This window comes from Telopea speciosissima, chromosome 8 (genome assembly GCF_018873765.1).
Source record: "Telopea speciosissima isolate NSW1024214 ecotype Mountain lineage chromosome 8, Tspe_v1, whole genome shotgun sequence".
Taxonomy (NCBI): Eukaryota; Viridiplantae; Streptophyta; class Magnoliopsida; order Proteales; family Proteaceae; genus Telopea; species Telopea speciosissima.
In genome coordinates this window covers 40,236,947-40,263,545 of record NC_057923.1, presented here as the reverse complement: position 1 = coordinate 40,263,545, position 26,599 = coordinate 40,236,947, and positions in this window count along the sequence as shown.

Here is a 26,599-nt window from a genome sequence, read left to right as displayed (position 1 = left end):
AAGTCCAAGTGTTGTTCGATAGATCCCACCCTGCTCTCCAATGATGTGAAGCCCCGATCCATCCTAGTCGACATGTCAGAAAGTTGGGTACTAAGGCTCTGAAAATGTGACATCATCTGTGCCCACTCGGAAGGCCCTGGAACCTGAGAACTGGTGGCACCCGTCACCTCATAAGCAGGTAAATCAGTGAACTATGTGCCAACACCCTCGAAGCAGCCCTGCTCCTCACCCTGAATATCACCCTGGATATCACCCTGCTCATTGCCACCCTGCACATCATCCAGCTCCTCATCTACCTGCTGTTCATCTCCTGGCATCACCATCTCCTCATCCTCTGGTGGATCACCCCCTAGCACCTTCATCTTCAGTATTGAGGTCTTATCGATGGGCCTAGATCTATCCTTCTCCATGTACTCACCTGCCAAAGGAACCTCAAAGTGCCAAAAGACTAAGGTAATGAACTTCCCATATGGAAGGTTCCCATCAGATGGGTTCTGTGCATGATATAGCATCACCTGAAGTAATAGGTATGGGAGGCTTATGACTGGACCCCCTCTGCCTACTCCCAATAGGTAGTATGTGATATACGCTCTCATCATAGAAATGCTACCCCTATTACCGCCTTTGGGGTAGATGTTGTAGGTTACACACTTACTAATCACTCGGGCACTGGTCTTATAGGAAGCCTTAGATTTAGGTGTGTCATGTGAACCTATCAATGCTTTGAAGACCCACCTCTTGGTCTCCAAAGAGAACATCTCAGAAATATCAACTTGAGGTTTGTAGTAACACCTCTCTCCAGTATTGGGCAACCCCAGAATCCCTGCTAGTGAGGCAGTGGTCAATCTAATATCTACTCCCTTCACTCTACTCACTAGTCCAAACTCTTGTGCCCCAGATGACACCAAGTTGCAGTAGAAATACCGAACCAAGTTGGGATAACAAGGTTCAGTAGGAGTCAACATAGAGGCCCAACCTAAGGTGTTGAACCTAGTAAATAGATTGTACTGATGGAAGTCATCCACCCGTACTACCCAACCATTGACTATCTTGAGGGACTCAAACTTCTCCCACTCCTTAAAATGCTCATACCTAAAGAAGAGGAATCGGTCAAACTCGGGCTCCTTCGAAGATGAATCGCCCCTAAGTGAAGTGGGAGGCACCATAGATGATGATGACGATGAATGATCACTCTCAACCCGTAGCCTCTTCCGGGCTATCGATTTCCTAGCCGTACGGTGATTAGTAGACATTGTGCTGCCAAAAGAAAAGGAAAAGAAGTAGTTAGGGCAAGGAAATTTAAAAAAACCCTAGCTAAAGTAAGAAGAAACAAAAAAAAACCTATTCTAGTAAAAACAACCAAGAATCCTTACCTAGGCTCGCGTGGATTCGCGAAGGACTCAAGGAAATGTGAGGAATTGGTGTGGAAATAGTCACACTACCCTCCAAAGTACTTCTCCAGGTGTTTAGGGAAGTTTAGAAAAAGTTTGAAGTGAAATGGGCCCCTCTCGGACTCATATATCTGTGCCCCGATTCTCTGGGCGATGCATCCAATGCCTAGAGACATCGCCCAGTGAATGCATTTTTGCTATTTTTGAAGCTTTAACACGAGGGAACTTGGATTTCACCTATAATAACCTTGTTAAACATAGAAATAAAAATTTTCATTAATGTTTTATGAAATTATTTATAAAAGAAGAAAATATATATATATATATATATATATATATATATATATATAGTAATTAAACTAATTAATTACACAAACACAAATTCCATAAGACTAAGGGAATAGAACCTCTATTTGGGGATTTTAGAAAAACACAAGTAAATTGATTTCCTTATTAGTGTAAGTATCCAAAGATAGATAAATATATATATATATATATATATATATTTATATATATATATACTTATGAGAATTGATGTGTGTGTAAAATATTTAGTTATTATGTGTTTGATATTGTGATGTACAAACTAAGTGGAGTGCTGCTATGCAAAACCAAACATAGATATGTAGGTATGTTGTAATATGTATTTACGACTTGTAGGGAGCGTAGATCTTATCCTATCCAAAGTCTAGGTCTGCCAAGAATAGGATCTCATAGGTTGTCTAGCCAATCAAAACAATTTAGACGCTAAGGTACCTCGAGCCAACCCAAGTATATTTTATTGATTCTTGGTCATTTAAATTTCGGTAGGCATGTACTTAATTCTTTTAATTAAGTATAACCTGATGCTTAGAACCATTTTCTATGACAGGACCCATTACCTCAGCTAAGTCTGGAGACCCCAACATCATAATCTATATTAGACAACTACAAGAGAGACTGAGACGAATACGACTAGTAATACCCCGAGCTGAGAACCGGTTAGACTTTTATCTAGCCCTTGCTGCTATTAGTGGACCAGGGGAGCGAGACTTTTATATGTCCTTAGCTGAAGAAGTAAGAGCCGACATAGAGTACCTACTTGTGATGGAGTTTGTGATCGAAAGGAAGGTGGAGTTGCTTGCTTGTTAGACCAGGTAAATAATTAAAAGTCTTTTCTTTAAAAAATTTGAAATCTCTCATTTAGTGTCATGCATAGCACATCATTACATAAAATGTTTACGAAAGAGAAACAAAACATAAAGTGAAAGAAACACCTCACAATAAACAAAGATGACATATCTAACAATCCACCTTACTGGTGTGACCCATAAAGTACACTAGAACTATGGACTAGGTTTGTACCTGCACTAACTAGGAAATAATTGTTGACCCGATCAGCAATATTATAATATTGAACATGTATTGAACATGCTCCTCTTTTCAGAGAAGTAACGATGATCAACACAAGAAGAAGTTCTCGTGGTGGTTACAAAGGAAAATAACCTCATGTTATACCAGAGGTTGAACTGCCAAATGGGATTGAGGCTCAAAATTCTGAAACATCGGCTGCTTCGTCAAAGACACTTGCGGCTGCATAAGCCACTATTGTAGCACCTCAGCCAAATGTGGCAGTTGGCGATGTAACTACATTCATGACCACTATGATGCGGACCATGCAACAACAAGAATTACTTGGTCAGATGTCTACACAGTTTGCAACCATGATGCATGAACGTGCAGCACCACCACCACCCAACCGGCCCATACTATTTCCACCACCTGTGCCTCAACACTTAGCGAAAAACTCTACCGCCAAGGTTATGGAGAGATTCAAGAAACTCCAACCGCCTGCATTTTCCAAAATAACTTCTGAAGCAATGCAGTAGGAATGGTGGATTAGTGCCCTAGAGAAGGCATTTGAAGTACTTGAGTGCACAGACGCATAGAAGCTGAAATGTGTGGGTTATCAGTTGCAGAATAAAGCCGAAGCTTGGTGGAAAGCTACTAAACCTAACTTGGAAGCTACTCACCCGAATCCCATGTGGGAGCAATTTAAAGAAGTTTTCTTCAAGAACTACTTCACAGAAAGTTTTAGGGATAGGAAAGAAGCTGAGTTCATCGCACTGGTGTAAGGGACCAAGTCAGTGTTGGATTACCAATAGCGGTTTGAAGACTTGTTCCATTTTGCTCCAGAGCACCTGAAAGGGGAAGTTAGTAAGGTAAAGAAATTTGAGAAAAGACTCAAGACTGAGATCGGATCAGTATTGTCAATCATGGACATTTGAGATTATGCTCAAATGGTCAACAAGGCAAAGACCATGGAAGATAGATTTAAAGAGAAAGAGAAAGAGAAAGCTGTGACGTCATTTGTAGGCAAGAGGCCAAATAATTTCCACACTTATGGCTGGCCAAATAAAGCTTACCGTGGAACTAATTCAAATTCCAACTTGACTCAGTATCGTAGGCCGAACGTGGGTCAGAAGCCTTTCCGCCCCACTTTCAATCGACCTGCTCAACCGACTACGAGTCAAGCGACAATAGCCGCTTTGTCAGCCCGACCAGCTACCAGTCAAGTGAGCCATGCCTCAACACCTGCTGTTCTACCCTATAAGTGCTATATGTGCAATAAGGAAGGGCACATGGCAAGAGATTGCAAATCGCGTGGGTATGGCAACAACTCGCCAAATCAGCCCTACGCTAAACGTTTTCAGCCACAGAACAATCGGACGCGAGGAAAGGTGTTTGTGATGACAAATGAAGAAGCTGAGGCGAACCCCAATGTATTGACCGGTAAGTGTGCTGAACACTACTAAATTATAGGGAATAACTAGCTTACTTCATGTAACCTAAATTATGTACGAACCCTAGGTACCCTGAGTGTCTCGACCGTACCTACACGAGTATTATTCGACTCGGGCACAACCCACTCTTTCGTTTCTTCCACTTTTGCTAGTAGGATGAAAGATCAACCGAGAGACATTGGGCACGAACTAGTAGTCAGCACATCAACGGGTAGTGTCGTGAGTTTGAAGGAGGTCTACGACCCTTGCCAGATTGAGATTTGTGGGAAGAAGCTAACCACATGATTGATAAAGTTGGATATAAAGGATTTTGACGTAATACTAGGCATGGATTGGTTATCTGCCTATGATGCAAATGTCTTGTGTGCGGAGACGATGATAGTGTTTAAAATGGATAATGGGTCAATCCTCACCTATCAAAGTGAACAAAGAAGGACACCCGAAAGATTAACCTTATCAGCCCTCCAGGCGTGAAGGTTGCTAGATGATGGATGCCAAGGCTTTTTGGCCACTGTGATAGACACGGAGGCAAAGATAAAACCCTTGGAAGAACTTGAGGTCATCAGAGAATTTCCTGATGCTTTTTTGAAAGATCTGACGTAGCTACCGCCTGACTGCGATATAGAGTTCGCGATTGATCTAATTTCTGGTGCAGCACCGATATCCAAAGCACCATATCAGATGGCGCCAATCAAACTGAAGGAGTTGCAGGTTCAACTTCAAGACCTGCTGAAGAAGGGATTTATACAGCGTATCACCTGGGGAGCACCCATGCTGTTTGTTAAAAAGAAGGATGGTAGTATGTAGCTGTGTGTCGACTACCGCGAGCTGAATAAGCTAACTATCAAAAATCGAAATCCGTTGCCGCGCATCGACGACCTATTTGATCAGTTACAAGGAGCAAGAGTTTTCTCCAAAATCGATCTTAGGTCGGGATATCATCAATTGAAGATCAAGAGCGGTGATATTCACAAAACGGCATTCTAAACTCGATACGGACATTATAAATTCCTGGTTTTATCGTTCGGATTGACCAACGCCCCGGCAGCATTCATGGACATGATGAATAGAGTATTCCATGATGTGTTGGATAAGTTTGTCATTGTGTTTATTGACGACATTCTGGGGTACTCCAAGAATGAGGAAGAACACGCTCGACACCTTACTTTTATGTTACAGCGGTTGCAAGAACACCAACTTTACGCCAAGTTCAGTAAGTGCGAATTTTGGCTACACTAGATTGGATTCCTGGGACACATCGTCACTGAGGATGGCATCAAAGTGGATCCAGGAAAGGTGAAAGCGGTTCTCGAGTGGAAGACTCTGAAGAGTGCCACTGAGATTCAAAGTTTCTTGGGATTGGCCGGATATTATCGACGGTTGATTGAGAATTTCTCGCACATCTCAGTACCCATGACAAAACTTACAAAGAAGGGAGCCAAATTTGAATGGAATGAAGCATGCGAGAAAAGTTTTTAGGATTTGAGAAACCGATTGGTGATAGCTCCAGTCCTGACCATTCCGGACGGCACCGGAGGAATGGTAGTATATACTGACGCATCCAAGACAGGATTGGGTGGCGTCCTAATGCATAAAGGTAAAGTAGTCACCTATGCCTCTAGATAATTAAAAGAACACGAGAAGAACTACCCCACCATGACTTAGAGTTGGCAGCAGTGGTCTTTGCATTAAAGATATGGTGGCATTACCTATATGGTGAAAAGAGTGAAATTTTTAGCGATCATAAAAGTCTGAAGTATTTCTTCACCCAAAAGGAGCGGAACATGAGACAAAGGCGGTGGTTAGAACTGGTGAAAGATTATGACTGTGAAATCCAGTACCACCCTGGTAAGGCTAACGTTGTAGCTAATGCATTAAGTAGGAAATCTCAGACTGCATGTCTCGCTTCCTTAGTCGTAAGCGAACAATTGGTAGAAGAAGCTCGAAAGTTTGACCTGGAACTCGTGATCGAAGGAACGACTATACAATTAGCAGCCATGGATCTACAGCCGTCGATACGAGAAGAGGTAATTACGAAGCAACCATTGGACCCCGACCTGGCTAAGATTATTTGGGAAGTACAACAAGGTGTCCATAAGGACCCAAACTTTTCTTTGGCCTATGATGGTGCATTGAAGTTTTGAGACAGATTGTGCGTTCCTGATGATTATGATGTCCAAGACCGAATCCTTAAAGAGGCGCACAACTCACCCCATACAATTCACCCTAGAAGTACAAAGATGTACAAGGACTTGAAGAAGTATTACTGGTGGATGGGAATGAAAGAGACCATAGCTATATGCATGTCCAAGTGCCTCACCTGTCAACAGATAAAAGCAGAGAGACACCAACCGTATGGTTTATTGCAGCCACTTCCTATACCTGAATGGAAGTGGGAAAGGATCACTATGGATTTCGTGATAAATTTGCCCAACACCAGGAAGGGCATGAATGTGATTTGGGTGATCATAGACGGACTGACAAAGGCAGCTCACTTTATACTAATCAAGATAAGTTATTCTATGAAAGAGCTTGCTCAATTATATATAGAAAATATAGTCCGCTTACACGGCGTGCCTGTCAATATTGTGTTTGACAGAGATCCTCAGTTTATGTTTTGGAGGAGTTTACAAAAGGCATTGGGATCTCAACTGAATCTTAGTACAGCTTTCCATCTGCAGATGGACAGACAGTCAGAAAGAATTATTCAGACTCTGGAGGATATGCTCTAGGCCTATGTTTTGGAAATGAACAATAGTTGGGATGCTCACATACCTCTGGTGGAATTTGTATACAATAATAGCTATCACTCCACCATTGGCATGGCACCATTTGAAGCTCTTTATGGACGGAAATGTCAAACTCCACTATATTGGGATGAAGTTGGGGAATGAAAATATGTCGGGCCTGAAATGATACAAGTGACCTGTGACAAGGTGGATGTTATAAGAGAAAAGATCAAGGCAGCCCAGTCAAGACAGAAAAGTTATGCAGATAATCAAAGGAAGGACATTGAATTTGAAATCGGAGAAAAAGTATTCGTTCGGGTGTCTCCAACTAAAGGATTGCTACGTTTCAACAAGAAGGGCAAGTTAAGCCCAAGATTCATCGGTCCTTATGAAATTCTTAACAAAGTGGGACCCGTAGCATACCGATTGGCATTACCACCATTTTTGCCGAGCGTCCACAATGTTTTCCATGTGTCGATGCTAAGAAAGTACATTAACAATCCGACACATATACTGTCAACTGAACTTGAACAGTTGGATGTGGATATGACCTACGAAGAGCAACCTACGGAGATATTGGACAAAAAGGAGCATAACCTCCATAATCGCACAGTCGCCTTTGTGAAGGTTCGATGGGGAAACAACCCGATAGAAGAAGCTTCATGGGAACGTGAAGAAGAAATGAAAGAGAAATATCCTTAACTTTTTGAATTGCAAGGTAAGCAAATTTCGAGGAAGAAATTTTTGTAAGGTGGGGAGAAATGTCAAACCTTGCTCCTAACTGGCTGGAATCTTGACTGAAGGACAGGAACCCCTGACCAGGCAACCAAGAACACTGTGGAGTATCACTCCAGTGGTTTGGATTGATGAAGAAACCCTGTGTGGATCATCCTACATGCCTGTCAATAGATGGATCACTGACCCTTGCAGCTGCACAGCTCATAGCATTATGTATGGCCTGGACTCTAGGTAATCTCTCTCCTCCCCATAACTATGGGACCCACCTCTAGAAAAGTGTGTAAAAACCTCTAATTGGCATGTGGGGAAAATACCCTAACCATGGGTCAAACCCTTGTGCAAGCCCCACTGAGATTCAGCCTTGCTGAAATCTCTGGGTGATGCACTGGGTGATGCAGACAAGGCCCAAAGACGATCGCCCAGAGTGCAAAATAGTATATTAAAATAATTTTAAATTATGAGGACCACTCATATTGGACATGGGCACCCTCTATAGGTAGAGGGGAGTCTGAGGGACCACCTCATACCCTTGGTTCACTGTGGACCCCACCAGTGTGCCCAAAATCACTGAGAAACAGTCCAAAAACTCATTTTGAAAAAGGGCCTTAGCAGCCAAACAGACCCTAGTATGGGCTGGGCCTATAAATAGTAGTGCCATGGGTTCATTTAAACCCCTTGGCTACTGTTCAAATCGTGGGGAAGGGAGAAGAAAGAAAAGAGAGGAAAAGAGAGGGAGAAGAAGAAGAAAGGGAAGAAGAAAGGAGGGGAGGAACAACTCACACATCTGAGCTCAGATTTCGTGGCACCCAAGCTCAGCTCAGGTATATAATCACTGCCCCTACCTGCTGCTCCCTTTGAATGCCTGTGTTTTGGATTATTTTTTGCTCTCTGGCAGCCCAGAATAGTTGGGAACTGCCTAGAACTGCTCCAGATCTACCATGCAAGTATAAAGCATGGAAGATCTGACAATTTTAAGTAAAAATATAGATCTGTTATGCTGGTTTTGGAGCTAAAATCTGGCTGTGCCTGGCTGCACTGCCAGATGCACTGTTATTTGGCTGTTTGGAGTCCTGGATACAAGCCCTGGCTGCATAGGACCTAGCCCTAGGTGGTAGCAGCCCTAGATTACCATTTGATATGTAAATACATCTTTGCATGTGATTGAAACCAAGTTTTGAGGTTGGGAAAATTCGTGGGTTACTATTCCCTGGGTTGTCTGGGCAGCCTCTGGCAGCCAAGTGGTGGGCCCAATGGAAAATCCACATGGACCAAAATGAAGATCACCCCTGGGGGGTACCTAACACCCTAACATGCATGGGGAGAAGATTTGGTCACTGCCCATAACCAGCAGCCTAGGGAACTCAACCAAATCTCGGTTTGAAGACTCTGGGCGATGTACTGGGCGATGCACCCAATGCCCAGTGAGTGAAATGCTGTTGTTTTGATGTTCTGACTTAGGGGACCTCACCCATTGGTCATGGTACTGTATGGGAAGGTGGAAAATGACCTAAATGCCCCTCCACACATCTATCCATATGAGAGAATGCTTGAGAACCCAAGTGGGTCCCGCAAGACTTGGAAACCCTACTTGTGTTTGGTCCTGCAGCACTGTCAAGTTGAGAATAGTATGGTAAAGTGATGAATGTGGGACCGTGAATGTAATAACTGCATCTAGATCCGTGGGATTTGGTGGATTGCCGTTACACAATTTGGGTCACCTACCTAATCCTCCTAGGGGTGGTTTGGGGTGTGACATAAGGACTGTGTTGTGGGATTGCCGGGACCATGTACTAAGTGTTACATAGGTAAAATACCATACCTAACCTTGAACCACTTTCTCTGGATGATGCATCGAGACATAGACCTAAAGCCTAGTGTAAGGCCCAGAGAATTCCAGGTGATACTATACTGAGCATCGAGTCAAACCAGTGAACAAAGATCAATACTAGGACATCCAAGAACAGCTTGGAATACTAAATAACACAATTATGATTTATACTTTAGGATTTGATCCCGCGCTTGAGGTACACTGGCAGACTTCAGTCGGAACTAAAACAGCAACAGAACCTATAGGACCAGACCAAGGTGAGTGGAATGTCATCACGTATGTACGTGTAACATGAATAATATTCTAAAATTAAATTCTTATAATATTAATACTGTGATACATGTTTAATTCAAATCTTACAAATTCATTACAACACTGTGTTGACTGTTGGACAATTCTGCTTGAATATGCTATGCTGATTGTGAATGTTAGACTAGATGCTGTAGCCGGCTTGGAAATGAGGCCTGTGGTAGCCCGTAGTATGGGATACGATTGACACCACCTGACTCATACGATGCCATATAGACATGGGGTTAGAGTTTCATCATCCATGCTACGCACCCTTGCCAACAGGGGTTAGGGTGTTGGATGCCGATGGGAGTGACCATATATATGATGAAAAAAAAAAGAAAAGAAAATAAATATGTTTGCACCGAAATGGTGATTATGGGCTATATGTCGGGTTATAAGCCAGAAAAGAAAAAAAAAGAGAAAAAGGGACAGATGCCTCACAGGTTAATCACAGAGGGCTAGTCAGGCTGACCTTGGTGAACGAATGCTGGAGCTGACTAGTCCTCTCTGACAACTCAATGGGTGTATCATCGGAATACATGTATTAAAACCCCACACCAGGGATACATGTATTGGGGATTATAGTAGCACTAACCTGACTTAGTTGTATTGATAAGTGGCTAATAAATAATTTGATCTGCATATCATGTAGGATCATATGGATTGTGGTTGTATATGCATGCATGATGATATGTTTTAATCACGGGCTCAGTGGAGCTCACACTCTGTTATCTATCATCGGAATACATGTATTAAAAGCCCACACCAGGGATACATGTATTGGGGATTGTAGTAGTACTAACCTGACTTAGTTGATTGACAAGTGGCTAATAAATAATTTGATATGCATATCATGTAGGATCATATGGATTGTGGTTGTATATGCATGCATGATGATATGTTTCAATCACGGGCTCAGTGGAGCTCACACTCTGTTATCTATGTTTTTCTATTAGATGATCTTATAGGTGGATGTCACTGTGGTGGGGAGGCTTATTACCCAGAGGAGAACCATGGTGGTTATGATCATATTGGTGTGGACCCCGACAGAGGTCGTGCCAATGGTCCGAATATTCTCGGTGACTACTGAGGACTGACTCGTGAAGGGTGTTGATGTGGATGCTGATGCTGCTTTTTATCTTGACAGGAGTTTATCCCCATTTCTGCTTTTAGTTTTCTTCTTTTTTTTTTTTGGGGGCTTGAGTTACCTCGCCCTGTATATATTTACCCTTTATTTCAGTTGATGTATATATTAGCTTTTACTGTTCAGCTTGTGGGTGTCAGAGAGGGAATGATAAAACTTACTTATGTACATAACAATCATTTCCTGTACTGCTACGCTTCCTTATCTTTTAATGTAAATATAGTTTTCTATAGCACTCTGAGTTTACATGTTGTATTACTATGGATGTGTGTCTGTGAATGGAGTAACTACTTCTAGATCCATGGGATTTAGTGGATTGCCTTTATGCAATTCGGGTAACCTACCTAATCCACCCAGGGGGTGGTTTGGGGTGTGATAGAGCTTGGTATCAGAGCATGAAGCTCTTTCTACATTCACAGATGGTAGAATATGTTAGGGAAATGACCCTACATTCCACACCCTCCAAGTCATCCCCATGATGATGTTTTGATGATAACAAATAAGTTTTGTTCTAAGTGTGTTAGAGTCAAAGTATAGCACCAAGTGAGGGGGAGCATATACAAGTTTTCAAAGATCTTTAAGAAGATTGGAGCTTGGAAGTCAAAGTCAAACATATGTTGGAGAAAGTAAAAAGAAGTCCTCTTTTGAAGACTTTGTATAAATTTAGATATTTGTGTAAATTTTTTATTCCTTGAGTCACATTTGATGTAATTCACACACACACGCATGCATGCATCTAGAATGACCTTAGGAGGCCATTTGACCCCCTAACTATGTGACCAAGTGGGTTTGAAATACCCAAATTAATCCCCAAGGAAATTAAGCTGAAATTACACTGTTGTTGCCCAATCCGGTATACCGGTTCCCAATCCGGCATACCGGATCAGGGGTAAAATCTCAGGAACTACTCACAGTGTTTAACTTAAGCATGCTGGATGAGATCCAGCATATCGAATCCTTAAGGTACTGTAGTGTACACTGATTCGGTATACCGGATCCCTATCCAGCATACCAGATCACCTATAACTGCTTAAATATATCCGTTATTCCTTTATTTTTTGAAAGGGAGTTAGGTAATCCGGCATACCGGATTCCCATCCAGCATACCGGATTACTTATAGTATGTGGAATCCGTTTCTTAATTGGATTCTTAATTGGTTCTAGACCTTTAGCCTATAAATACCCTCTTGATTAGTGTTTTAAACATTACAACAATCATCAATCATGAGCTCTAAACAATCAAGCACTCCCTAGTGAGATTATTCTTTCAAGATCAAGAAGATCGAAGAAAATTCAATCTCATCCTTGCTCCCTCGTTGCATACTTGCATCCAAGCTGCATTGACTAAGAGGTAGCACTCATTCTACTAAGTTTTAAGGTAATCCTAAACTACTTAGTACTTTACTTAAAGTTGTTTTTGAGTCCTCTTGCTCCAAATCAAGAGAAGGAGTCCTCTTGCTCATAAATCAAGATTAGTTGTGTTTGAGTCCTCTTGCTCAGTTTCTCAAGAGTAGTTGTTGTAAGAGTCCTCTTGCTCACTCAAGATTCTATATAGTGAATTCTCTCTAAGGTGAGATGAGTGGACGTAGGCCCATATTGGCCGAACCACTATAAATTGCTTGTGTCTCTTCTTATTGCTTGTCTCTACTCTTCTCCACTTCTTTCTATTTTTTTATTAAGTTTTTATTTCTGTATAGTTGTTTCAATTCTTCGAACATACACCTATTCACCCCCCTCTAGGTGAATTCACAGAATAGGAATGATAAATTATAAATAATAAAACATGTAATAATTAAAAGATACAAGGGGCAAATGTAAATAAAAGACAGAATGCATATTTACATTAATAAAAAAAAAATAAAAGGTAAACTATAGCCGAAGCCACTACATGAAGTTAACTTGAAGTACTACTTCCAAATTACAACTGTTAGGATAAAAAAAAACTACTACATAAACCATGATAAAAAATAAAAAAAAAAATAAAAGTCAGAACTACATCAAATGAGTCAAGCTAGAATAAGAAACTCAAGCTGGAAAGCTACTCCTGAGGAGGTATGTCACTCGGTGGAGGTTGAGTCTGTCGTGAGTCGACGCGATAGTAAGTATCCCAGAAGTCCAGGCGTCGCTCTACAGAACCTACTCTCCCCTCTAGGGATGTGAAGCCATGATCCATCCTCGTAGACATCTCTGAAAGCTGAGTGCGGAGGCCCTGGAACTGTGCCATCATACTAGACCATCTATAGGGCTCTGACACCTGCAAACTAGTAGCACCAGTCGGCATATAGGAGGGCAAATCAGTAAACTACACACCAGTCCCCTCTATATCACCCTGCTCCTCTAGGCCAATCTCCTGCTCCTGCTCCTATCCCTACTCCATCTCATCTCCCTCTTCTGGATCACTCTCAGGATCCCCTTGCACTTTCATCTTTAGGATTGAGGTCTTGCTAATAGGTCTAGACCTGTCCCTGTTCATATACTCTCCGGCCAAGGGAACATCAAAATGTCAAAACACTAAAGTTAGGAACTTCCCATACGGTAGGTTCCCATCAGAAGGGTTCTGTGCATGGTATAGCATGTCCTGCATCAGTAGATATGGGAGGTTGATCACTGGACCCCCCTTACCAGCTCCCAATAGGCAGTAGGTGATGTAAGCCCTCAGCATAGAGATACTACCCCGATTCCCGCCTTTCGGGTAGATGTTATATGATATGCATCTACTGATAATCCTAGCACTAGGCTTATATTCAGCTTCAGACTTTGGGACTCCCTCTGAACCAGTCAACGCCTTGAAGACCCTCCTCCTGGTCTCCAAGGAAAACATGTCTGAAATATCTGTCCTGGGCTTGTAGTAATATCTCTCGCCTGTGTCAGGCAGCCCTAGGATCTCTGCCAGGATGGCAATGGTAAATCTGATATCCATACCCTTCACCCTACTCTCCAAACCGAATTCTTGTGCCCCAGATGGCATAAGGTTGTAGTAAGAATACCGAACTAGGTTCGAGTAACATGGCTCGGAGGGCAACAACATGGATGCCCAGCCTAGGATATTAAACCTAGAATACAAACCATATTGGTGGAAGTCATCCACCTGTACCATTCTCCTATTTACTATGCTCTTGGACTTGAACTTGGACCAATCTCTAGAATGCTCATACCTAGAAAACCAGAATCGATTGAAGTCTGGCTCCTCTGAGGAAGAATCCTCTCTCAGTGAGGCTGGTGGCACTGTAGAGGACGAGGAAGGCTCGGGATTTGATCGCAACCTCTTGCGTGCCACTGATTTCCTTGCCATACTATGTCTTGTAGACATGGTACTGCAAGAAGGTAGGATAAAAAGCAAATTAGGGCAAGAAGATTCTGAAATTTCAAAGCAAAGACGTAAAAATCTGTGGACAGCAGTCCAAAATGAAAGAAAATCACAAGAAACTATTTCCCTAGGTTGGCGTGGGTGCGTGAAAGACTCATGCAAACATGTGGTTTTGGCAAGGGAGATGTTGAAATAGCCCTTGGAGCTTTGCCCTGGGTGTTTGGAAAGCTGTGGAGAAGAAATGAAGTGAAAATGACCTGTTTTGGACTGAAATAGGCTGGGCCCCGATTCTCTGGGCGATGCACTGGGCGATGTGTCTAACGCCCTGAGAATGAATTTCTGCTGTTTTTACCTAAATGCTTATGGACATGAAGTTTTCACCCAAAGACAACATAATAAACCTAAAAACATTAATTAAATAAAAATGTGAATAAAAAAATAATAAATACATTATATAATAATTTAAATAATTAAATTAATAATACACAGTATTAGCTAAACAAGGCAACAATAGGTTATTACCTAAGGGTAAACCATCAAAGTAGGATATATGGGGATTAAAATTTTCTCTTTTATTTAAATGGATATATACATATATACCTAGATGTATAAATAATAATAGTATGTACCTTTAATATTAAATATTATGTGCCTATATTCATGTGTGTACGAACCATGGTTGAGTGATGTTGTGCAAACTTGAACATATGCATGTAGGTATGTTGAATTGATAGTCATAGGGAGCATAGACCCTATCACACCTATAACCTAGTTCAACTAGGAATAGAATCTATTAGGCTGTCGAGTAGAATTTAAACCCCGTAGGTACCGAGACACCTTGTGCAACCTCGAGCAGACCTATTTATTTCCTACTCATGCTACTTAATTTACCTATAGTATCGTACTTAATTCTTGTGATTAAGTGACCATAGTGGCCTGATACTTAGTACTTCTTTATGGCAGGACCTTATTGTGTTGTTCGGGCTTGGATACCCCAGCAACATGCGATATATTAGGCAACTGAGGAGGAGACTGATTCGGATACGTGAGATACATGCCCATGCTGAGAACCAGTTGGTAGTCTTCCTAGCACTTGTAGATACTAGTGGACCCGTGGGTCGAGCCATTGACCAGACCCTAGCTGACGGAGTTAGGAGTGATATAGCATACCTTTACATGCAGACCTTTATCACCAGTTGGCAGTTGCAGAGACTTGCCTGTTAGATACAAGTATATAATTAAGGAAATTGTTATTTAAATTAAATTCAAGATAACATCATGCATAACATATCATAGCATAAAACACTCCTCCAGTATAAAACAAATAACTGAAACAAAACCAATAAACAAATAATACACCTTACTGGGATAACAACATAATTTTCACTGAAACTGTGTAATAGGTAATGTACATGTGTTAAATAGGAACTGCTTGTTGACTGTGGTAAGAAGTATGGGATTATTAAACAAGTAGCTTCTTCCAGAAAAGCAGAGATGGTCAACACTAGAACCAACCGAGGTGGTCGTCAAGGAAGACGCCCTCGAATTATCTAAGAGGTTGAGCTGCCAAACAGAAACGAAGCTTAAAATCTTGAAGTATCGGCCACTTCACTAAGGGCACCAATGGCTGCTCAAGCCACTACTGCGGCACCTCAGCCAGGTATAGCAGCTGGTCTGGTGAATGCCTTCATGACCACTATGATGAGGACCATGCAGCAACAACAGGAGCTGTTGGGCTAGATGTCTACACAATTTGCAGCCATGATGCAAGAGCGTGCAGTGCCTCCTCCACCACCCAATCAGCCCATACTTTTCCCACCACCTGTGCCTCAACACTTAGCGGAAAACTCCACAGCGAAGGTGATGGAGAGGTTCAAGAAACTCCAGCCAGCCATGTTTTCCAAGTTGAACTCGAAGGCAATGCAGCCGGAACGGTGGATTAGCACCTTAGAGAAGGCATTTGATGTGCTTGAATGTACGGATGCGCAAAAGCTGATATGTGCGGGTTATTAGTTGCAGAATGAGGCTGAAGCCTGGTGGAAGGCCACCAAGCCAAATCTTGAAGCTGCTCATCCAAATCCTACTTGGGAGCAATTCAAAGAGGTTTTCTTCAAGAACTACTTCCCAGAGAGTTTTAGGGACGGAAAGGAAGCTGAGTTCTCTACACTTGTGCAAGGAACCAAGTCGGTGCCGGATTACCAGCAACGGTTCAAAGATCTGTTTCATTTCATTCCAGAACACCTGACGGGGGAAGTAAGTAAGACTAAGAAATTTGAGAAGGGACTTAAACCTGAGATCGGGTCTGTCTTGTCAATTATGGACATCCGAGATTATGCTCAGATGGTCGACAAGGCGAAGACTATGGAAGATAGGTTGAATGAGAAAGAAAAAGAGAAAGCTACAACGTCACCCAGATTGGGCAAGAGGCCAAATAACTACCAGAACTTTGGTTAGCCGAATAAGGTTTTCTGAGGAGCTAGTTCGAGCCCCAATCCGACTCCATTTCGTAGGCCAGATGTGGGTCAGAACCCTTTCCGCCCCAATATACTCGGCCTGCTCAACCAACTGTGAGTAAGCAACAACGACAGCTTCGCCAGCCTAACCAGCTATAAGCCAAGTGAGCCAGGCCTCTACACTGGCCGTTCCATCCAACAAATGCTACGTGTGCAACAAAGCAGGACATATGGCTAGGGAATGCATGCACCGTGGGTACAACACTTACTTGCCAAACCAGTCCTATGCTAGACCCTTTCAGCCACGGGACAATCGAACTCGAGGAAAGGTATTTGCTCCGAATAATAAAGAAGCGGAGGCAAACCCTGATGTAATGACAGGTAAGTCCACTGAACACTACTAAATTTTAGGGGATAACCTATGGAATGTGAAACCTAAATTTTATACAAACCCTAGGTGCCTTGAATGTCTCAACCATTCCCACGCGAGTACTATTCGACTTGGGCCCATCCCACTCTTTCGTTTCTACTACTTTTGCGAGTAGGATGATTGATCAACCGAGGAACATCGGGCATGATTTAGTAGTCAGCACGTTGACGGGTAGTGTTATGAGCCTGAAGGAAGTCTACGACCCCTGTCAGGTAGAAATTTATGGGAAGAACTTGACCGCACGTCTAATAAAGTTTGATATGAAGGATTTTAACATAATACTAGGCATGGATTGAATATTTACCTATGGAGCAAACGTCATGTGTGTAGAGAAGAAGATTATTTTAAAGTTAGATGATGGGTCGATTTTCACCTATCAAAGTGAACCGATGAGGAAGCCCAGAAGAATAACCTTATCCGCCCTCTAGGCGCGAAAGTTGCTGGATGAAGGATGTCAAGGCTTTTTGGCCACCGTGATGGACACCGAGGCAAAGATAAAACCTTTGGAGGAACTTGACATCATCTGAGAATTTCTTGATGTTTTTCCAGAAGATCTAACCCAACTGTCGTCGAATCATGAGACAGAGTTCGTAATTGATTTGACTCCTAGTGCAGCACCGGTATCCAAGGCACTGTATCGAATGGCACCTATTGAGTTGAACGAATGGCAAGTCCAACTATAAGACTTGCTGAAGAAGGGTTTTATACGACCAAGTGTGTCTCCCTAGGGAGCAGCTGTGCTATTCGTAAAGAAGAAGAATAGTAGTATGAGGTTGTGTATCGACTATAGTGAACTAAATAAATTGACAATTAAGAATCGATACCCAATTCCACGCATTGACGACCTATTTGATCAGCCACAAGGAGTAAGAGTTTTCTCCAAAATTGATCTTAGGTCTGGATACCACCAGTTGAAGATCAAGAGTGGCGATATTCATAAAATGGCATTTAGAACTCGATACGGACATTATGAATTTCTAGTCTTATTGTTCGGGTTAACTAATGTCCCGGCATCGTTCATGGATATGATGAATAGAGTGTTCCATGACGTGTTGGACAAGTTTATCATCATTTTTATCGATGACATTCTGGTGTACTCCAAGAGTGAAGAGGAGCATGCTCGACACCTTACCTTTGTGTTGCAACATTTGCGGGAACACCAGCTATACGCCAAGTTCAGCAAGTGTGAATTTTGGGTTTACCAAATCGGATTCTTGGGGCACATCGTCACCAAGGATGGCATCAAAGTAGACCCAAACAAAGTGAAGGCGGTTCTTGAGTGGGAGACTCCAAAGAATGCCACTGAGATCCGAAGGTTCTTGGGTTTGGCAGGATATTACCGTTGATTTATTGAGAATTTCTCATGCATCTTGAGTGGGAGACTCCGAAGAATGCCATAACGAAGTTGACGAAGAAAGGTGCAAAGTTTGAATGGAATGACGCTTGCGAGAAACACTTCCAGGAGCTGAGAAATCGATTGGTGATGGCACCAATTTTGACTATTCCGGATGGTACCAGTGGGATGGTGGTATACACCGACGCATCCAGAACGGGATTAGGTAGCATCTTAATACAGAAAGGTAAAGTGGTCGCCTATGCCTTAAGGCAGCTGAAGGAACACGAAAAGAACTACCCCACTCATGTTCTAGAGTTGGCCACGGTAGTCTTCACATTGAAGATATGGCGACATTACCTCTATGGTGAAAAGAGTGAAATCTTCAGTGATCACAAAAGTCTGAAGTATTTCTTCACCCAGAAGGAGTTGAATATGAGACAGAGATGGTGGTTAGAATTGGTGAAGGATTATGATTGTGAGAGCCAGTACCTCCTTGGTAAGGCCAACGTAGTGGCGGATGCCTTAACCAAGAAATTACATACCGCATCTCTTGCTTCCTTGGTTGTGAGCGAGCAATTATTAGAAGAAGCTTGGAAGTTTGACCTAGAGCTCTTGATCGAAGGAATGGCTATGCATCTAGTAGCTATGGATATACAGCCATCGATCCGAAAAGAAACAATTGAAAAGCAGCTCACTGACCCCGAGTTAATCAAGATAATCTGGGAAGTGCAGCATGGTGTCCACAAGGACCCAGACTTTTTGCTAGCCCATGATGGGGCATTAAAGTTTAGAGACAGGTTGTGTGTGCCTGATGACTATGATGTACAGGACCGAATCCTTAAGGGGGCGCATAACTCATCCTATTCAATCCACCCTGGGAGCATGAAGATGTATAAGGATCTGAAGAAGTACTATTGGTGGGTTGGGATGAAGGAAACTATAGAAATATACGTGTCCAAATGCCTCACCTGGCAGAAAATAAAGGCGGAGAGACACCAACCGTATGGTTTGTTGCAGCTACTCCCTACACCCGAATGGAAGTGGGAAAGGATTACCATGGATTTTGTGACTAATTTACCCAACACCAGGAAAGGGATGAATGCAATCTGGGTGATTATAGACGGACTGATGAAAACGGCTCACTTCATTCCCATTAGAATAAACTATTCGATGGAAAAGCTCACCCAATTATACATTGAGAATATAGTTTGCTTACACGGCATGCCTGTCAGCATTGTATCTGATAGGGATCCCCATTTTACCCCCCTCAAGGTTTTGGAGAAGTCTGCTGAAGGCACTGGGGTCTTAACTAAATCTCAATATGCCTTCCATCCGTAGACGGACGAACAGTCCGAAAGAACAATCCAGACTCGGGAAGACATGCTCAGAGCCTGTATATTGGAAATGAACGATAGTTGGGATGCCCACATACCTTTGGTGGAATTTGCATACAACAATAGCTACCACTCCACCATTGGCATGGCACCGTATGAAGCTCTTTATAGTCAAAAGTGCCGGATCCCGTTGTATTGGGACGAAGTTGGAGAACAAAAGTATCTTGGGCCCGAGATGATACAAGCAACCTATGAAAAGGTGGATATCATTAGAGAGAAGATTAAAGCAGCCCAATCAAGACAGAAGAGTTATGCTGATCATCGGAGGAAGAATATTGAATTTAGAGTCGGAGAGAAGGTATTCCTCCGAGTGTCTCCAACGAAGGGATTGCTATGTTTCAACAAGAAGGGCAAACTGAGCCCAAGATTCATTGGTCCCTATGAAATCCTCAACAGAGTGGGACCCATAGCATACCGGCTGGCATTACCGCCTTCCTTCCAAGGCGTCCATGATGTTTTCCATATGTCGATGCTAAGAAAGTACATCAACAACCCGACACATGTACTCTCAGCTGAACCTGAACAGTTAGATGTGGATATGACCTACGAAGAACAACCTATGGAGATATTGGATAGAAAAGAACATAACCTCCGTAACTGCACGGTCGCATTCGTCAAGGTTCGATGGGGAAAGAGTCCCATAAAGGAAGCATCATGGGAACGCGAAGAGGAAATACAGGAAAGGTATCCTTAACTCTTTGAGCTACAAGGTAAGCAAATTTTGAGGACGATATTTTTGTAAGGTGGGGAAAATGTCAAACCTACCCCTAACAGGCTGGGAATTTTGAATGAAGGGAACCCCTGGCAAGACATCCAAACACACTGTGGAGCATCACCCCAGTGATTGAATTTAATGGAGAACCCCCGAGGATGTCCTCTTACATACCTGTCAGAAGATGGATTGCAGACCCTTGCAGTTGCACTGCCCACAGCATAATGTACTGCATAAACTCCAGGTATACTTCTCCTCCTCATAGGTGTGGGGCCCACACCTAAAAATATGTATATTTGACCTTGGGTGAGGTATAGGTGTAAGGCCTAAACCCTGGGCCAAACCCATGTGCAAGCATAGTGAGATACAGCTTTGCTGTATTCTCTGGGTGATGCACTGGGCGACGCACACATCACCCAGTGAATCGCCCAGGGTGGGAAAAAGTATTATTTTAAGTTGCAGAGGTGTGGGGAGCACCCATACTGGCCATGGACACCCTTCAGAGGTAGATGGGAGTCTTGGGAACCACCACATACCCTCAGACCCCTATGAACCCCACCAGAGTGGCTGGAATGGCCCAGAATTAGTTACAAAATGCATTCTTGGAGTGGGCCTAGGCTACCAAACAGACCCTAGTTATGGGCTAGTCTATAAATAGAGGACCCCAGCCTTGAAATAGAACTCTAAACACTGTTCAAATCGTGGGAGGAAGACAAGAGAGAAAAGAGAGAAGAAGAGAAGGAGAAGGAGAAGAAGAAGGGAAGGGAGAGGGAGTGCACACCTTGCCTCCAGATTCAGCTCCAGCAGCAACCTCAAGTTTTAGGTATAAAAATCATACCATTACCTGCTGCTATGCTGGTTCTCTATCCTCTTCCTTAGATCTTAGTGTTTTGAAGGTGTTTCTGGTCATGGACAGCCTAGATCATTTGGGGGTTACCATGTACTGCCTCAGATCCAACATGTAAATAGATTGCATGGAAGATTTGAGGGTTATTCAATGATTTTTACTGCTGTTATTTACTTGGGACTGAAATCTGTCCTTGTGCTGGACTGCACTGCCCTGTTGCACCAAGAACAGGCAGTCCGGACTTGGATCTGTGCACACAGGCTGCTCTTGGCCTAGCCCTTTGTTGCAGCAACCCTAGACCACCCTATTTTACGTAGGATCACCCTTGCATGCAGCCCAAACCATGGCCATAAGCTGGAACATAGTTGGGCTACTATTCTCTGTACTGACAGGACAGCTCCTGGCTACCAAATGGTGGACCCAGGTCATGATCCATGTGGACCACTGTAAACTACTCCACATGGGGTCCACAATGACCTAACACACATGAAGGATCAACCATGGCACTGCCTATGGTGCAAAACCCAAGATCTGGAGCCTATTCACGTTTTAAACAGGCTCTGCGCAATACATTGGGCGATGCACACATCACCCAGTGAATCACCTAGAGAATTAAAAATGGCTGATTTGCAGACCAGACTTTGGGGGTTTCCACCAATAGACTATGAACAGTGTTAGGAGGTGGTAAATGACCAAAATACCCCTCCTCACATCTGTCCACATTTATTTGTACTTAGGGTACCCAAGTGGGCCTCGCAGGGCTTGGAAACCCTACCTGTGTTGGCCCAGCAACACTGCTGACCTAAGGACTGTGTTGTGGGACTGCCGGAACCGTGTACTAAGTGTCACATAGGTAAAATACCATACCTGACCTTGAACCACTTTCTTCGGATGATGCACCGGGACATAGTCCTAAAGCCCAATGCAACGCCCAGAGAATTCCAGGTGATACTATACTGAGCACTGAGTCAGACCAGTGAGCCAAGATCAATACTAGGACATCCAAGAACAGTTTGGAATATTAAATAACACAATTCTGATTTATACTTTAGGATTTGATCCCGCACTCGAGGTATACTTCCAGGCACCGACCAGAACTGAAATAGCAACAGAACCTGTAGGACCAGACCAAGGTGAGTGGAATGTCATCCCGTATGTACGTGAAATAATATGCTAAAATTAAATTTTTATAATATTAATACTGTGATACATGTTTAATTCAAATCTTATAAATTCATTACAAAATTGTGTGACTGTTGGACAATTTTGCTTGAATATTCTATGCTGATAGTGAATGCTTGACTAGATGTCGTAGTCAACTTGGAAATGAGGCCTGTGGTAGCCCGTAGTATGGGATACGATTAACACCGCTTGAGTCATACGATGCCATAGAGACATGGGGTTAGAGTTTCATCACCCGTGCTGCGTACCCGTGCCAACAGGGGTTAAGGTGTTGGATGCATGTGGGAGTGACCGTATATATGAGAAAAAGAAAAAGAAATGAAATGAAAAGAAAAGAAATATGTTTGCACCGAAATGGTGATTATGGGGTATATGCCGGGCTATAAGCCAGAAAAGAAAAGAAAAGAGAAAAAGGGATGGATGCCTCATAGGTTAATCACAGAGGGCTGGTCGGCTGACCTTGGTGAACGAATGCGGGAGTTGACTGGTCCTCTCCGACAACTCAATGGGTGTATCGCAGGAAGGGGCTAAAAGCCTGCACCAGGGATACATGTATTGGGGATTGTAGTAGCACTAACCTGACTTAGTTGTATTGATAGGTGGCTAATAAATAATTTGATCTGCATATCATGTAAGATCATATGGATTGTGGTTGCATATGCATGCATGATGATATGTTTCATTCACGGGTTCAGTGGAGCTCACACTCTATTAACTATATTTTTCTATTAGATGATCTTACAGGTGGATGTCACTGTGGCGGGGAGGCTTATTACCCGGAGGAGAGCCATGGTGGTTATGATCATATTGGTGTGAACCCCGACGGAGGTCGTGCGGATGGTCCGAATGTTCTCGGTGACTACTGAGGACTGACCCGTGAAGGGTGTTGACGTGGATATTGATGCTGCTTTTTATCTTGGGGACTCCTTTTTGTTTTTGATAAGAGGTTATCCCCATTTCTGCTTTTAGTTTTCTTCTTTCTTTTTTTTTGGGGCTTGAGTTATCTCGCCCTGTATATATTTACCTTTTATTTTAGTTGATGTATATATTAGCTTTTACTGTTCAGTTTGTGGGTGTGAGAGAGGGAATGATAAAACTTACTTATGTAAATAACAATCATTTCCTGTACTGCTACGCTTCCTTATCTTTTAATGTAAATATAATTTTCTGTAGCATTCTGAGTTTACATGTTGTATTACTATGGATGTGAGTCTATGAATTGAGTAACTGCTTCTAGATCTGTGGGATTTGGCGGATTGCCGTTATGCAATTTGGGTCACCTACCTAATCCTCCCAGGGGGTGGTTTGGGGTGTGACATTTTGTCTTCAAGCCTTATTTAATACATGTTGTTTTTCGCTTAATTTCTGTTTTGCATCTCCTAAGGAAGTGTGATCCCATCTTTCTAGATGGTGATCACACCTCTTTTTTACCTTATTTTTTTTTATTATTTTTATCTTTTCCTTTGTTATGTATCTCAACTTTAGCATTGCATGCATTTTCACATGACCTCCATTCCTTGTAGTTTAATATTTCCTCATGCATACACCTATTACAATCTCCTACCATGCACATATGTTTCCTTGCTTTATTTTCAATTTCCATGCCGTTCCATGCATGTATACTGACTTATCACCTCGTTTTCATACTCTTCTCTTACCCCTATCTAGATTAGTGTCAATCATGTTCAGGTCCCATAGGTCTTTGTGTCCTTTATTTTGTTTCTGTATACTAACCCTTGCCTTGCAGCTGAACCTTTGGGTATGTGTTTCTCTACCTCCCCCGTATTTTATTTTCTTATGGTATTCTTTAATTCTACATTCCCATAAAGCTTGTTACGCCACCATTTATGATTAGAAATAGAAAGACCGGAAAGTTCAGGCAGACTGGGGTGCCTAATACCTTCTCTGGACTTTAACTTGACCCGTACCCAGACCAATGGACCAATTGTCCCTAATGGATATCGTATGAGAGTTATTACATTTACATCTTGGGTCCTAGACCCTCCTCTAGGTGGCGAATCCCTACATAGAATTCAATTCGCCTTTCACTCTCTCTTCTCTCCCCCAAGGAGGGATGAGGTGGAGGACACGTGACGATCCCCCACCATACGGCCATTTGTCCTCACAATTACGACTCCACTAGGGATTAATTTTACTTGTGTAAAATAGGTCAGACTTTGATGTACTCAGCATATATGTTGTATTGTTTTAACATGCTTATTATTTTATTGTATGCTTTTGGATGCTAACTTCTATGCACTAACTTGCATCATATTTACATACACTATCATACACCGTTGGTCATCCAACAACACATAGTTTAACCCCATTATTTACACCTCGTAGCGTAACCCTGGGCTCAGTGTGTAGACACTCAACTTACCCTTGGTGAAACTACAACTCTTGGCACTATACCTTTTGGTATATCAAATAGGCTTACACCGCCGTATCGCTTGATCATCTTACTGGTAGGAGTGGTGAGAGGTATATAGGAGCACCTTGCTAAGGGGACCCTTTATCGGTCCTATTATCCTCTAAATAGCATGCATCATGTAGGGATCTAGAGCCCAATGCTTAGGTCACGACACACTAACTGTAATATTGTATGAGAATCAAATTGGCACTTTGTTGACCTTATTTTTAATCGGCCTGATTAATCCCTGATCTCGTTTTGGGACTGCATCACCAAATTGTGGCCCTTGACGTGTGAGCCAGCTTAGAACTTGATCAACTTAGCGGCCTCAATTACTAACCCTTGTTTGGGATTGGCGTGCTTATTGTGAACTTATTTTACATTATATTACATATCATATTTTCCTTAGGGTGACACACTAGGGGTACGATGTTTACCATAGGCCTAGTTTCTCCCCAATCTCCTCTTTTGGTCTAATTGTGACCTTACTTCTATTAGGAACTATTACTTCGGGATGGCAGGATACTGATTCTACAACTAGTTGGACTAGGATCAGAAGAAGACTAGTTCGCATTTTAAGCCCCCTTGCACAAAAAATGGGTGACGAAGCTATCCGTACGGATATTGAGGAATTGAAGAACCAGATGCAACTTTTAGTGGGCATAGTGACCAAGTTGGCAGCAGATGTCTTGAATCCAGCTCTGCGAGAAGCTAGTCCGGATCCAATCGTACACGATTTCATGGAGGGTCTTCGAAAAACCCTAATTCGGTCTTAGAAGATGAGGTCATCACCTCTGGGTTGCAACCTACTGTTGACTCAGCTAAAACTCGACTCCTAAAGCAAAAGGTCAAAAAACTAGAGCATGCCATGAAAAAGTTAAAGGGGTGGAAGATCAGATGATTGACTCCAAGGGACTTTGTTTCTTCCCTGAAGCACGTTTACCCGAGGGTTTCAAGTGGAAATCCAAAAAATTTGATAGAACCGATGACCCATGATCCCACCTTAGGGTATATATAGGTCAAATGAGGATCCGGATTTTTCTAAACAGCAAATGGGCCAGGCATTCCAAATGTCCCTGACTGGGTCCACTTTGAGATGGCTCATGTCCTTAGACTATTCTCAAACCTGCACTTGAGACAACATGGTAAAGGCCTTTAAGAACAAATACTCATATAATACTGAGATGGAATTGACCTGTCAGGATCTGGAAACTACTAAGCAAGAGGCTAACAAAAGGTTTACTTAGTACCTGATGCGGTTTGGATCCAAGGCTACATTTATGTGGGACCGACCCACGAAGAAGGAACAAGTCAAGATGATCATTAAGAACCTCCAAATGTCCTACAAGACTCATCTGTTTGCTCAACCTTAACCACTTTTGAGGCCTTGTTTGAAGCAGACCAACAAGTTGAAGATGCCATGAACCCTCCTGACTTAATCCAAGGGAACCCTAAGCAAGGCGTGACACTGAACAACCAACGAACTGGGGCTGGTAAAAAGACCTTTCCAAAAAAAAATACTAAGGTAAATATGGTGACACCAACTATAGATGCTGGACTTCTGATTGAGAACGATGCCCCGAGGGCTGGGGCAAACCGGCCAAGAAGATAATTCACAAAT